The sequence below is a fragment of the Mustela lutreola genome, chromosome 10 (genome assembly GCF_030435805.1).
Source record: "Mustela lutreola isolate mMusLut2 chromosome 10, mMusLut2.pri, whole genome shotgun sequence".
NCBI classification, from domain to species: domain Eukaryota; kingdom Metazoa; phylum Chordata; class Mammalia; order Carnivora; family Mustelidae; genus Mustela; species Mustela lutreola.
Genome location: NC_081299.1, coordinates 24775778 through 24789762, shown reverse-complemented (window position 1 = coordinate 24789762; position 13985 = coordinate 24775778). Strand labels below are relative to the sequence as shown.

The 13985-nt window shown below is 55.3% G+C and overlaps 1 protein-coding gene across 4 annotated transcripts in view; it reads right to left on the bottom strand.

The window, feature by feature from the left end:
* ZNF362 (zinc finger protein 362) overlaps positions 1 to 13304 on the bottom strand; it is a 38715-nt gene extending 25411 nt beyond the window's left edge. Inside the window, exon 1 of one of the 4 annotated variants that reach the window (XM_059134885.1) lies at positions 13004 to 13304. The gene's annotated coding sequence lies outside the window, so the exon portion shown is untranslated. Of the gene's footprint in view, positions 1 to 12734; positions 12917 to 13003 lie in introns of those variants that run through there. The other 3 variants (XM_059134887.1, XM_059134886.1, XM_059134884.1) reach the window with 3 other exon arrangements.
* Positions 13305 to 13985: the final 681 nt, after the last annotated feature.

The following is a 13985-nucleotide window of genomic DNA, read 5'->3' as shown; positions in this document are numbered from 1 at the left end:
GTCATATGCATCATGTCACTGAGACTTTCCGATGCCCCTGTGAGATGTGCATTTAACAGAAGAGGAAACTGCAGCTCAGAGAGGTTGACCAACTTGCCCAAAGTCACACAGCTAGCAAGTAATGGAGTTAGGATGCCACCCAGATCTGGTGCAGCACTACAGGGCCATCACACCTGGTTTGGCTATCTGTTTCCCTGGGTGACTTCCCCGAGAGACTGTGAGTTCCTCACAGTTACAACTAGTGCTCGTTCACCTTTGCCATTCCAGCACCTAGCCCAACATGGTCTCAGAAACTCTCTGGAGAATAAAAAAATAAAATAATATCGACTCCCTTCTCTTGAGCACTCACAGCAGGCCAGGAACTGTCTAAGGCGATTTTACAGCCATTACTTTACTACTGCAATAGACCTATGATACATATGAGGAAACTGAGGCCCAGAGAGGTTAAGTAATGTGCCTGAGGTCCCAGAGCCAAGTCTAGATTTGAACCCAGATCTGCCCATGACCCTTTCCCAGGAAGATGGCCCGAGGGCAGCCTTGTAAGCTCCACGGAAGGGTACGAGAGGGGGCACTGAGGAAGGTGCACAGCAGGTGGCAGGCCCTGGCCCCTGGGAGGTCCAGGTACAGTACAGACAGACAGACACAAAGAGGACAGGCAGCCCAGGGGGAGGACGGCAGGATGCGGGTCAGCAACTCTTTCCCACCCCCGTCCCCAGACCATCTCACAGGCATTAAAAACTGAGATTTGCCCAGACCCCATGGCCACAGAGGAATGAGCTCCCAACGAAGCAAATGGGAGAGAGCAGGACCCAAAACTGTCTGGACACTATGATTACGAGGAGGCAAAAATAAAAACCTGCGTCAGAAAAAGCAAGCTGCAGGGAACCACACCCAGGGGGAGGGCTGGGAGAGGTGGCCGGAGCTGATCCGGTTTTTGTCTTTGTTTGTCTGATTTCGATTCTCTGTGATGTCGTATGGTTGCTTTTATAATGAAAACAATAAATTTATTCTCAAAGAAAAGACAGAAAATTGCTGGTAGCCCAAGGGCAGAGGGGGAACAGATGGAGGGTCTTGGAGGCATGGCGGCGCAGGCGGAAGCCAGGGTCAGCTGACGGTGGGCACTCAACTGACCGCTGGCTGCCAGGCCCCGCACGCCCCCCATCCTTTGGGTTCGTACAACCCAGCTAGGCGGCAGGGGGTGTCAGCAAAGGCTACCTGGCAGATGGAACATTCGGCGTGCACTTTGGAGCTGTTTGAAGGTGGGGAAAGGTCTCCACCACCTCCTCTGCCCTGGTCCAAGCCCCCTTTGGCTACTCCAAGAGTCCCTTTACTGGTTTCCCTGCCTCTACCCACAGCCCCCGTTTCATTCTCCTATTGCAGTTGCTGTGAGATTTCTAAAAATACAAAAGCAGATCACGATATTCACCTCCTTAAAACCTTCCATGGCTCCCTACTTCTCTCCAGACAAGGCCCGGACTCCTTGGGCCTTATGTATCAGGCCCTCACTGACCTCTGTGGCGTCAGTGATTCTTCCCACCTTACACTCTGCCCAGCCAGCCAGAGAGCTCCCCCAGGGTTTTACTTCCTTTATTTCCTAAACTTCACTCAGACTACCTCCTCTCCCTGGAACCCTCTATCCTCCCCACTTCACTGACTAACGCCAAATTATCTTCAAGCTCCAGCGTATGAACCACTTCCTCCTGAAAGCCTTCCAGGGCTGCTCCACCTCCACCCTCCTAGGCTGTGTCAGTTGCCTCTCCTTTGTTCCCTTTGTGCCCTGCATATCCATCATCAGAGCACGGATCCCCCTATTTTCTGTCTGTTTTCTTGCCCATCTCTATTGTCAGGCACACTCACGGCTGAGTAATTTGTCTTTTAAGCCCTGCACAGTATCTGATAAATGTTTGAATGAATGAATGAATGAATGCACTAGATGGAGGGAACTGAAAGGGTCATGGCCTGGATAGAGGAAAGTCCTCTCCCTCATCCTGGCACTATACTGTCCCCGGTGTCGCTCTGTTCCTTATTTCCTAGATCTAAGCCCTACCTTCCTAAGTGAGCTGAGAAGGGGCTATATGTGCTCCATAAGGACAAGCAGACCAAAAAGGAGGTTAACTGCTAATCAACACAGAAAATGGCTGTGCTTCCCAAGCAGTGAAAATTCAATGAGCTTCACCTCTTAAAATAGCAAAAAGAAAGAAGAAAATGACAATACCCAATGCTAGTGAATGTAAGATGAAACTGGCACTGCTAGCCACTGGTGGGACTGTAAGCTGGAACAAACGTTTCTTCCCCCGCCCCCCACCAAGATTTTATTTCTAAGTAACCTCTCCACCCAATACGGGGCTTGAACCCACAGCCCTGAGATCAAGAGTCACATGCTCTACCATCTGCACCAGCCAGGCACCACACAATCACTTCTGAAAACAGTCTGGTAGTAATGTGTCAAGAACTCAAAAAAAAAAAAAAAAAAAAAAAAAAAATGTTCAGACCTCCTGGCCTCGTGATCCCATTCTTGGTCATCTATCCCTAGAAAATAACCCAAATATAGACAGAGTTTTATGTACAGAGTGGTTTGCTTCAGTGAGGTTTTTTGTTTTTGTCTTTTTGGGGTTTTTTTTGTTTTGTTTTTTGTTTTTTTTACAATAACGAAAAACGAAAGAGCCAAAATTTTAAATAGGAGGATGGCTCTGTAAGTCATGGTACACAGAGACGTGGTCTGCAATCATTAATAGCCAATGTTTACTGGCACTGTCATGACTCATTCAACACTCATATCAACCTTACCCGGAACTGAAGCAAGGAGAAATTCGGTAACTTGCCCAAAGCCAAGCATGTACAATGGGAACCCAGAAAGTGAGGCTCCAGAGCCCATGCTTTCCACCTGACACTGGATCTGTTAGAAGGAAGGATTGGAACAACCCTGAAGTCACGCAGAAAATACTCGTGAGGGGCTCCTGGGTGGCTCAGTGGGCCTCTGCCTTCGGCTCAGGTCATGATCTCAGGGTCCTGGGATCAACCCCAACATAGGGTTCTCTACTTGGGGTGGAGCCTGCTTCCCCCTCTCTCTCTGCCTGCCTCTCTGCCTACTTGTGATCTCCCTCTCTGTCAAATAAATAAATAAAATCTTAAAAAAAAGAAAATACTCATGATATAGCAGTTGTCAGGGACATGGGGGAAGGGAGCAGATTTTTAAAAACTGTATGTGTAGACAGGGCAATGACATCTATATAAACATCATTTACTGAGAGGAGGGAAGGAAAAACCGGAAGGCTAGCAGTGATGGTGCCTCAGGCTTGGGGTGAGAGCAGAAATGGCAGGTTTGGGTTTACCTCACTTCCCTAGTCTCTGACTTTTCTGCAGGGTAGTTATGTGACTTCCTTAAGGCATATTTTTCATGAAACTAAAGGTTCAGCAAGCTTAAGCCAAGCAGGACAGCCCAGCCCCTGCCCACAGATCCACGAGGAATCTGGTCTCAGGCCCTGCAGTTTTACCAGGAGGAGAGAAGAACTCGGAGAGAGTGGGGGGCTTGCTAGGTCCCACCATGAGCCCTCCAGCCCCACCCCAGACTCCAGCCAGGAGCACAGAGTCAGGAAGGGGCTTCAGAGGGGAGGACCAGGTCAAAGCCTGCCCAGGTCACTCATGCCTCCTTGAAATCTCTCTTGGGTTCGCATCAGTTTGGGGGTACAGTTCCAAATCCCCAGCACAGCACCCAGAGGCCTCTGCCAATGAGGCTCTGCAGGCCACATGTATCCCCAGCAAGTACATCCCCACAGCCTCCCCCACCCTATCCCCCATAGGTCCCCCAAAACAAGTTGCACTTTCATGCCACCATGCACAGGCGTCACAGCCCTGGGGAGGCCTCCTTGCTCACCAGCCCCTCCACAGCTGTATTTGCGGCCTCTTCCCCTGAGCACCCCCAGCTTCCTGGATCTCCTCCACCCCAGCCCTGATTCCACTCTGCTAGGACTGCCCGCTTCCTTGTCCACCCAGTCCCCCACGTAGCTGTGAGCACCCTGAGACCAGGGCTTGGGTCTGGTTCTTAGTGACAACCCCACACCCCGACTTGGCCCCACAGCTCACCTGGCTCTTCCCTAGGTTTCAGCTAAAGGGCACCTTCGAATTCTCTTCCAGCATGCAATGGACTGCCCTGTCGTGCACACCCACGGCCTCCTGCTTTCTCTGCTGCCTCTCTATCATGCCTCCAGATAATCCCTCCAGTCGTGATTCACAAGGACAGGGCCACCAATGCGGCCCCAGGGCCAAGCTCTGGTCAGGTAGTAAGTGCTCAGATGCCTACTTCGTGCCAGGTGCTCAATAAACATTCACTAAGAGGGAAGGGCTGTCCCTGAGAGAGGAGGGGGTCTGTCCACGTGCACCTTACAGACTGAGAAGTTTGCCAGGAGAGCCAAGGGTAGAGGGACAACATTCCCCAGCAGAGGGGCAGTGTGTGCAAAGACACAGCAAACTGCTAGCTTCCTAGGGTAGCTGAGGGTTCTCAACCATGGTCCCTGCCCCAGAGTGACAAATTGCTGCTGGGGCTCATCTGAGCTATGGGGTAGGGGCGTTCCTGGAAAGATGAGCTCATCCTACTGAGGGATGCATGAAGCTTTCACAAAGGTGGGACTTACTAATGAGGAAAGCAGAGAGGTCAAGAGATGCCAGAGAAGGGCAGGCCAGGGGGTAAAAAGTTCATGTGCCAAGGTCCAGTGGCAGGAATGCACAAAGCATCACGTTTGGTCGGGTGTGGATATAGTGCACGGATTTGCAGAAGATGGAGGGAAGGGTGGCTGGGGCAGTTGACAAAGGGCCAGAGTTCCAGGCTATGGTGCTTGGATAAAAGGCCATGGGGGGCCATGGAAGGTCTCTGAGCACGGGAAGGCCACAGTCAAGGTTTTCAGTTGACAGGACAATATGTGACCAGAAGGGCAGCCTGGAAGTGACGGGCAGGAGATGGTCTGAAGGGGAGAAGCTGAGGTTCCCCATCTTCCCAGCTTGTAAGACACCCATGTGCTCCAAGTCTGCCTCCCACGATCCCTCTGCCCTCCACATGTCCCTACTCCACGCGGCCCAGAGGGCCGAGCCCCAGCTGCTGGGCCCCACCCCATCCCCAGGACCCAGGCCAGCCTCGGGAGCTTGCTCCTGGGAACTTCCTGTGAGGACAGAGCCTCCCGAGGGTCCTGGATCCAATTAGGCTGGGTTTCCGCAGCCTGGCTGAGTTGGAAGGGCAGTTCTCGTTGTGAGGGAGGGACTAATTGCAAAGAGCAGGGCTGCTATCCGTGCCCTGGTCAGTGGAAGCTAGGATGCTGCCATTCGCCTCTCTGTCCCTCTCTTTCCCCCACACCAGCCACCCAGAGACACCACCCTCTCCGAGAGCCACAGGGCTCTCATTTAGAGAATGGGCCGGGTTACCCTTTTCAGACTGAGAGAATGTTCTGCAGGCTTTGAACACAAGCCCTTCTCTACTTCTCTACTTCCATTTCCCCTGGGGACCCCCAGCTCCCATCCTCACAGGCAAGTCCTTCTGCCGGCATGAACGGACAAGAAGAAGAGGAACAGAGTACTCGGTTCATGCCAGGCACCGTGGGGAGCATTTCCAAATACAGAACACATTCAGAAAGATGCTAAGAACATAAACAAACAGCTTAATGACTTAGGAAATACAGATCCAGGAACCCAAGAAGCCCTTACCCGATGCCCCTTTTGCCAGCCCCTGAGGGTCCCACTCTCCTGGTTTCTTCCCTAATCTCTTCCTTGTTTGGAGTCAGGAAAGAGGCTCATGCCCAGTCACGGCAGCTGGTGAGGGCAGAGGAAACTCAAACCCACTGCCACCAGCTTGCTGTGTGACCTTTAGCAAGTCCATTTCCTCTCTGGGCCATTGCTCCTTCCTCTATACTTTCTTTCTTTTTTTTTTTAAGGCAGGCTCCACGCCTAGTGCAGAGCTCCCCCCAAGGCGGGGCTTGAACTCATGACCCTGAGATCAAGACCCGAGGTGAGACTAAGAGCCAGATGTTTAACCGACTGAGCCACCCAGGCACCTGCTTCTTCCCCTAAACCAGTTGCAACTAGGGCACCTGGGTGGCTCAGTGGGTTAAGCATCTGCCTCTGGCTCAGGTCATGGGGACTGAGCCCCATGATGGGCTCCCGAGCCAGGAGTCTGCTTCTCCCCTTCTCCCTCTCCGTCTGCCACTCCCCCTGCTTGTGCTCACGCACACTCTCTGTCAAATAAATAAATAAAATCTTTAAAAAAAAGAAAATAAGGAAACAAACAAACAAACAAAAAACAGATGCAGCTCAAACACAGCCTGGGCTCCTGGACCCTCTGAGGAACAAAGTGGCAAATCAGGGGTTAAAAGTACAGTTTCTGTAAAAGAGAGTCCAGGTCAAAGCCCCAATTCAGGCCCTTGGGACTGTTCCCCAACAGAGGACAGCAATGCTGTCCCCACAGCACTGCCTTTTGGAGTAAATAAGTCAAGTCTGGAGAGCAGTGCCTGATGTAGGAAAGACTCTGGAAGCCTTAGCTGCTGTTCTGTTAGAAGGTTCTCTCAGGCATGAGGGAGCCCTTCCCAACATTCCAAAGATCCACAGGGAAATCCGGCCAACAGGGAGGTTAACTGGGCTGGGGCGGTGGGGGGGGGGGGGAGACTCAGCAGCTCCGGGAGGCTTTCAGGACCCACAGGGGCTGCTCTCTGACTGCTAGAGAGCCAAGTCTGGGATAAGTCCAAAAGGGAGAGCCAACTGTCAACTCCGGCTCTGGCCTGGCCCCCAGGAGCTTTCTAGACAGGTCCTAAAGGTCCGGGGCTGGGACCCCCTGGCAGGTGGTCATAGCCGGTTCTCACGCTGTATGCACCTCAGAACCCTGGCGGGGGTGAGTGAGGGGAGCAGGCAGGCAGCCTGCAGGGTAGGTCAGACAGAGCTGAGGACCGGGGTGGAGGCTGGCAGAGTGGGCCCTGAGCAGGGCAAATCAGCAACAGGAAGGTTGGGCTGGTCAGAGAGAGGAGTGGGGAGGGCCTGGGGTGCACATGTGGAGAGGAGTAAAAACAGGTCACAGAAGACCTACCAGTGGCCTGGGCTGGCCAGACCAGACCCACCTTCCCCTCCCCCAGGTCTCAGGGTTATCACTTTGTCCATGTTCCTTGATTTCCTGCCTCACTGTCTTTGCCCGGGCCATACCCTCTGCCCAGATGGTCCTTCACCTGGAAAATGTCACAGTTCGTCATCAGTTCCTCCCAGAAGCACCCCAGCCCTACGTGCACCTCGATCCTTACTCGTTAGGGTAAACCCAACACCAAGAAGCTATATGGAAGCCCTCATCACGGAAAAGTTTCTCCTTCCTCGCACTGACCCAAACCTGCAATCAGTCATCATTCGTGGGCTCCCCTGTGGAACGTCTGTCTCCGGGATGAGGGTAGGGGCTACATCAACTTTCTCACCTCTGTCTGCAGCCCCAGGCCTGCGGCCCGATACAGAGTAAATGCTCTGGAAATACCATCGAAAGCAGGCGAGAAGCAGAGCTCCGGCTGAGTGTGGACACACACACGAGTGCAAGGGAAGACGTGAGGGATCATGCGTGAGGCCCAGGATGGGAGGCTACGTCCTCGTGGGTGGAAACGAATGTGTGTATGTAAGTTGTAACTCCCGTGTAAGGCACGCATGTGCACACGTGTACCTGCGTGCAGACAAGAAAGCAGGCGTGCACGGTGAGTGTGCATGGACATGGGCACTGTAAGGTGTGTGTGGCCTTGGACAAGCCCTGCTCCTTTCCCCTCCTGCTTTATTCCCCCAGTGGACAGACTGAGGTTTGCCTAGATCATCTCTGAGCCCTACCAACAGAGACAGGCTTTCCCGGGGCTCCATGGAGGGAGGACGGTCCTCTGTCCCCAAGTGCTCCGGCACCGAGCAAGCACCCAGCACAGGGCTCGGGGGACTGGAGGAGCAGGGATCATGCTCTGGACACACACATATTCACTGACTGACTCACACGTTCGGCGCCACGCACCAAGGCTGCCTGCCCTTCGAGCGGCTCACGACCCAGTGGGGAGAAAAAGGCTACGGAAGCCATGAAACCACAAGGTCAAAAGCACCGGGAATCTACGAACATCATTCCCTAAATGTTATTCACAGGGCAAGTGCGGCACTTTACACTTTGTGAAGAAAATCTTTCTGACAATGACAACTGTCTGACAAGAAGACAGGCGGGGAGCCTGGGGAGGAGGGAACTCCCCACCACCCTAGCTGAGATCAGAGGCCCCTTTTGTCAAGGATGTGGGAAGGGGATTCCTTCTCTGTGCAGGAGTCGGTTGAGGTTGGGCTTCCCCTCCGAGGCTGTGGGATTCTAAGAAGGAGTCCCAGAGTGCCGGGTTCGAGTCCTGCAATGCCCCTGATGAGCTCTGTGAACTGAGGCAAGTTACCTAATCCCCCTGTGCCTCAATTTCCTCATCTGCAAAATGGAAGGGGGATGAAAACAATGAGAATTCAGTATGTTAACGTTTATAAAGTCTTTTGGAACATGGCCTGACACAAAGTACTCAGTGCTGGTCCCTCTGTAAGCTTCTAAATCCTAGATCAGACCACACGAAGACTCCAAGCGTCAAAGGTCTTGAGGTAGAAAGCCCTTCAGATGCTAAGGGTCTGAGATTGGAAGAGACTGTGATTCTTAAAGGCCATGATTTAATCATCTCGTTATTTCCTAACGATAGCCCAGAGCCTCCCAGAGGAGGAGAGGACAGAGCTCACGGTCCCTTCATCTCCCAGGCACTGCCCTGCAGCCAGGGTCAGTGCCACCCCAGCTCCACGAAAGCCCTCGCCAGGCGGAGCCGGAACTACCTGCCCTCTTGCCCACATAAGGTGGAAGCGGGTTCAGCAGTGTAGAAAGGCACGAAATGCAAATAAACAAATCGATGAGAAAGCTCCGGATACCGAGAAGAGCCGCAAGGCAAAGTAGAAAGGGCACTGACATGACCAGGTCACAAGAGCGGGAAGCTATCCCAGGGCAAGTGGTCAGGGAAGTCCCCCGCCACCACCCACCGCCGGTGGAGGCGACCTGAGTGGAAACTGGTGAAACAAGAATGTGCCAGCCATGCACATATCTAGAGGGAGAGAGCTCCAGGTAGGGGATATGCAAGGGCCCCCCAACAATCCGTACATTCAAGGTGCAGAAAGCGGTTGCTGGAGCTGGAGGGGGTGAGCCTGGGGGCACAGGCAGGGGAGCGGAGGGGCAGGTAGGCCCAGCTGGACCATGAGGGGCCCCTGTAGGCTCCACAAAGGACTTCGGGTTTTTGTTCCTCGAAATGTCCTGGAAACATCTGAAGAATTTTAGCAGGGGAATGACAAGCAAGGGCAGGGCTTCTAGGGTCCCTGGATCACTTGGCTCACCCTGAAAATATTATGATGGTTTTCAAAACTCAAGGTGGGGGTTGGGGCGGTGACCAACATTCCTTATCATTCAGTTGGTATATTCTGAGCTCCTACCACAAGCCTGGCCAGGGCTCTTGTTATCCCATGTATACTCTTGTTATGAACCCCAGAGCCCACAAGAGATTTGCAGTGTGCCCATTTTAAAGATCAAGAAACTGAGGTTCAAAAAAGGGAAGAACGTGCCCAAAGTGATATAAGCCATGTACTACCCGGTGCAAACTGTGAAGTCCGATCCACAAATGCGACTTAGTCCTGGGACCCAGATCTACCACCATGACTGTCTGTGGAACTAACTCTCTAGTATTTTCAAACCAAGAGACCTCCCCTGTGACTCATGCAGGCACCCACAAATACTGCCCTGGCTGTGTTCCTCCTACCTGCAGTCTTTTTCCCTGCTGGCTTCAGAGCCCAGGAGGACTGTCCTTGGATCTCGCATGGCTGTCCAGCCCGTGCTGGGTGAGCTGGAGACTGGATGGATGCAAGGACAGAGGGATGGATGACTGAAATGGCTAACCACTCAACTAACAAATGGACAATGAAAAGAATAAGGGAATGATCTAGAAAGCCAATGAATGAATAACTGATGGCTAGTTAGAAGAAGAAAGGAAGGAAGGAAGGAAAGAAGGGGGTGGGGGAAGGACTCTGCTTTATAGAGAGGCAGGGCAAGGAAGTGTCTTCCCAGAGAAGGATGGGCCAGGACGGCTTCAGACCTCACCCACACCCCAGCTTCCTCTCCACCTAGGGCCATCTTGCCTCCATATCCCAAGCCTGCAGATAGCCTATTTCTCAGTGTCTCAGACAAACTCATGTCTCTGTGAGGTGTTGGTCACTGCAGCACCCACTAAGCCATCACCAATCACCAGCAGCAGCAGCAATCACTGCTCCCCAGGGTCCAGTGGAGCCTAGCGGAGGGCAGAGTGGTTCACTCTCAGACCTCTGAGTTTCTTGTAGCGGAAGGGACACAGGAGACCAGGGCTCTGGTCCTAGCTGGGACCCAAACTGCTGGGTGACTTCAAGCCAGTGGCTTCCCCTCTCTGAGCCCAGATGACCTCTCAGGGCCTTTTCAGTTCAGGCATTCTACAGGGTTTGGGGCCTCTAGATTTTTACACAGTGCCTGGGTCAGCAGAAGAATTAGAGAGACCAAACACCCGAAGGTGGGGAAAAGCCCTATCTACAAGCATCAAAGTCCACCTAGAGAAAGGCCTGGACAAGGAGTTGGGGGGCTTGTGTTTAAGTCTTCCTCTGCCACTGCTTAACCTCTCCAAACCTCAGTTTCCTAAATTTTGAAATGGGGTTAGATATCCCCACCTCAACAATTTCACCACAAGCAAGTGTCTGGGGGAGGCTAACGGGGTAATAAGCACACACTCCAACAGGCAAACTGTATTCCATTCACAAGGAAGGATTATGCTGGCCGGGGTGGGGGCAGTGAAGGGGGACATGCTATCCCATTCCAGTCCACTTCTGTCCAGAAAGACTCTTCTAGGAGTCAGGGCCTCCACAGAGAACAGTGGAGAGAGCCCAGAAGTAGGAGTCTGAACATCAGAGTCCCTAGCTTAGCTCTCCTTCTAACAAGCAGTGTGACTTTAGGCAAATCACTTCCCCTCTCTGGACCTGTTTCTGCATCTGAAAAATACCTAGCTTGGTACCCTCTGGCCCAGGCACGCCAAGTTCTGCAGCCCTGAACCCCTACAGCCCACCCTTCAATCCCTGACTCTGCTCTCAGGAAGCTCACATTGTCCTTTGGAGCCAGGATACAAACCAGGAGTGAGACAAGAGGGTCTCCCTTCCAGGAGATGCTGGGACAGGGGCTAGAAGGGCTCAGGGTCCTCCTAGGACAAACCTTCCCAAAGAGGTAAAGACCAGGCCCAACTGCCTGGTGCCTTGGACAGCGCCTGCCACTCCAGACCTTTGGGCCTGGTCTTAAGACCCTCCTGCAGCCTTCAAAGCCAGCAGGCTCTGACCCGTCCGCAAGATACGTCAATAACTTCACCCAAGTACAAACTGCCTCCAACAGAGGAACCTTCAGGATGCCCGCAGGAGTAGTAAAAACAGGTAGAAGGGCACCACTAGGGAGAGGCTCAGACTAGCAAACCCGCACCTCCCCCCAACCTTCTCTTACCCCTCCCCTCAGACAAGACCCACTGGGGCCCCCAGCCCGCACCCTGACAAAAGCCCACCACCCAGGGGCATCTGCCACCAGATGCCACCTCCAGAGGGCAGGAGGCCCACCAGATCAAAGAAGGGGCTCTCCAACTACCAACTGCCAAACACACACACACATTTGCCTGAGAGCTCTAGAAGCCACCCCAAGGCCCAGGGCATGATTCCCGCCTACAGGGGCCACCCCCCTACCCCGGCCACCCATGAAGGAAACAGCACCCCCTCTCCCCACACACACACTGCTCCAGGGCAGGGCAGGGGAGAGCAGAATTATTTCCTCATGCCCGGGGTCTGAGCTGAAAACCATGGGCCCGCTCAGAGCCCCTACTGCCAGCCCTCTCTCCCAAATCTGAGGATCTAGTTCCTTACAATGCCTTTTTTATAGAACCTTTTCCAAAAGACATTTCCTGGTCCCCCCAAGTCCCCATCGCCAGCCCTCCACGTGCCCCCAGCAGCTCTGAGGAAACCGGCAGTTAACTTTTCCCCAAAATCCTGCAAAGGCGGTTGGCTGGGGGGAGAAATGGGCACCGAGATCCTTAAGCGGCATTTCACCGCCTTCCAAAAAAAAAAGAAAAAAAGAAAAAAAGAAAAAGAAAAAAGAAAAAAAAAGAGCTTTAAAAAAAAAAAAGAAAAGAAAACTTTTGGAGTTAACTTTAAATTCCCAACCCTCCCCCCCAAATCACCCAGCGGCTTCGTTTTTTTTTTTTTCTTTAAAGTGCAATTGCATTGTGTCTCACCTCCCCGAAAGGCTCGCGGCTCTCGCCAAAGAAAAGGAAAAAAAGCCAACCCTTCGGGTGCCCCCTCTGCTTCCAGCCGCCTCTCCCACATTCTCAGACAGTTTTATTAAAATTTTCAGACAAAAGAAAAACAAAAATGGCAGCCTGGCTTATTTTTAAAACAGGACAGGGACGCCATATTCTGCAGATCTGCAAAAAAGGGGAGAAATCCGGCACTGGCCGCTCCACCGGGCCGGCTGCAAAGTGCGCGAACCGCGCCGTTTGCAATCCGTTTATTTGCATTAAGCCCCATGAATCATTGTTTACCGGAGAATTGCAGCAGGTTTGAATAGCCCGGCTTAAGAAAACACACAGAGAGACACACACACGCACACAGACACACACACACACGCACACGCACACACTCGGAGAGCAGACCTAGACACGCCGCCGGAGACACTTCCTACCCGCGCGCCGTCGCCGCCGCCGCCGCCGCCGCCGCCGCCGCCGCCGCCGCTGCTCCGGGCCGGGCCCGAGGCGCAGGCGGCCCCGGGCCCTCGGAGCGCCCCGGCCCGCGCTGACAGCGCCCGCGCCCGGCCCGCGCCCCCGCCCGAAACTCGGCGCAACTTTCCCGCGGGCGGGCGCTCGGGCGGGCGCCCGCCGCCGCCGCCGGGCCCGCTCCCCGCGCGCCCCGGGCCCGCACGGACCTGGCTGTGCTGGCGGCGGCTCCGGGACGCGGCCGCAGCCCCGCGCCCGGCGGCCCTTGCAGGGCCGGGCTGGGGCTCCGGCTCCGGGCTCCGGCTCGGGCTCCGGCTCGGTGCGGAGCCGCGCGCAAACCTTCCGGGTCGCCTGCTGTTCACTTCTGGGTTCTGCAAGCGCCGAGGCGGCGGCGGCGGCGGCGGGAGGCTGGGTCTGCAGCGCCGCGCGGCCCCCCGTGCGCTCGGCGAGCCCCCGCGCCAGGCGCCCGGCTCCGGGGGGGAGGGGGGGCCGCGTCGGGCCCCCGCCTCTCCGGCTGCGCAGCCCGTCCGGCCCCGGGGGCTCCCGCGAGTGGGCAGCGCCGGGCGCGGGCGACGGCGCGCGAGGGGAGGGGGCCGGGCGCGGGGCGGGGGGCGGGGGCGGGCCGCGCGCTGGGGGCCCCGCTTGGGCCCCGGGGCCTTGTCTCGCGCTCGCCGCCGCCGCCGCCGCCGCCTGGCAAAGTTGCGCCGCGCCCCCCGCCCGCGCCGCGCCCGAGGCAGAGCCACAAAGGAACTCCTCGCCCCCCTCCGCCCGCCCGAGCCGCGTGGGGAGGGCACCGGCGCCGGGCCCTAGGCCAGCCCCTTCCCCAGCGCGGGGGCTCCCGGGGCCCCGGCGGCCGCGGCCATTGTCCCGCCCAGGCCGGGCCACCGCCTCGCCGCCCCCTCCTCGCGGCGATGGCGGGCTGGGGACCCGGGTCCGGCGGGACCAGGCTGCCCTTGGGGTGGGGGGGTCTCCTGCGCAGATGGCAGACAGGAGGGGACCCCCGGAATGGGTCCCCACACCTGGTAACCAACGACCGTGCTCAAAATCCAGGCTGAGATTTTTTGTTGTTGTTGTTAAGGCGAGGACATGGAGATGGGGGCAGAAGTTTGTACAGGCCAGGCCACCCCTCCCTCTGTAGGCTCCCGGCGTCCCTGGCCCTAGGCCCGAGCCCCTAAAGGGTGGAGCCGCCTA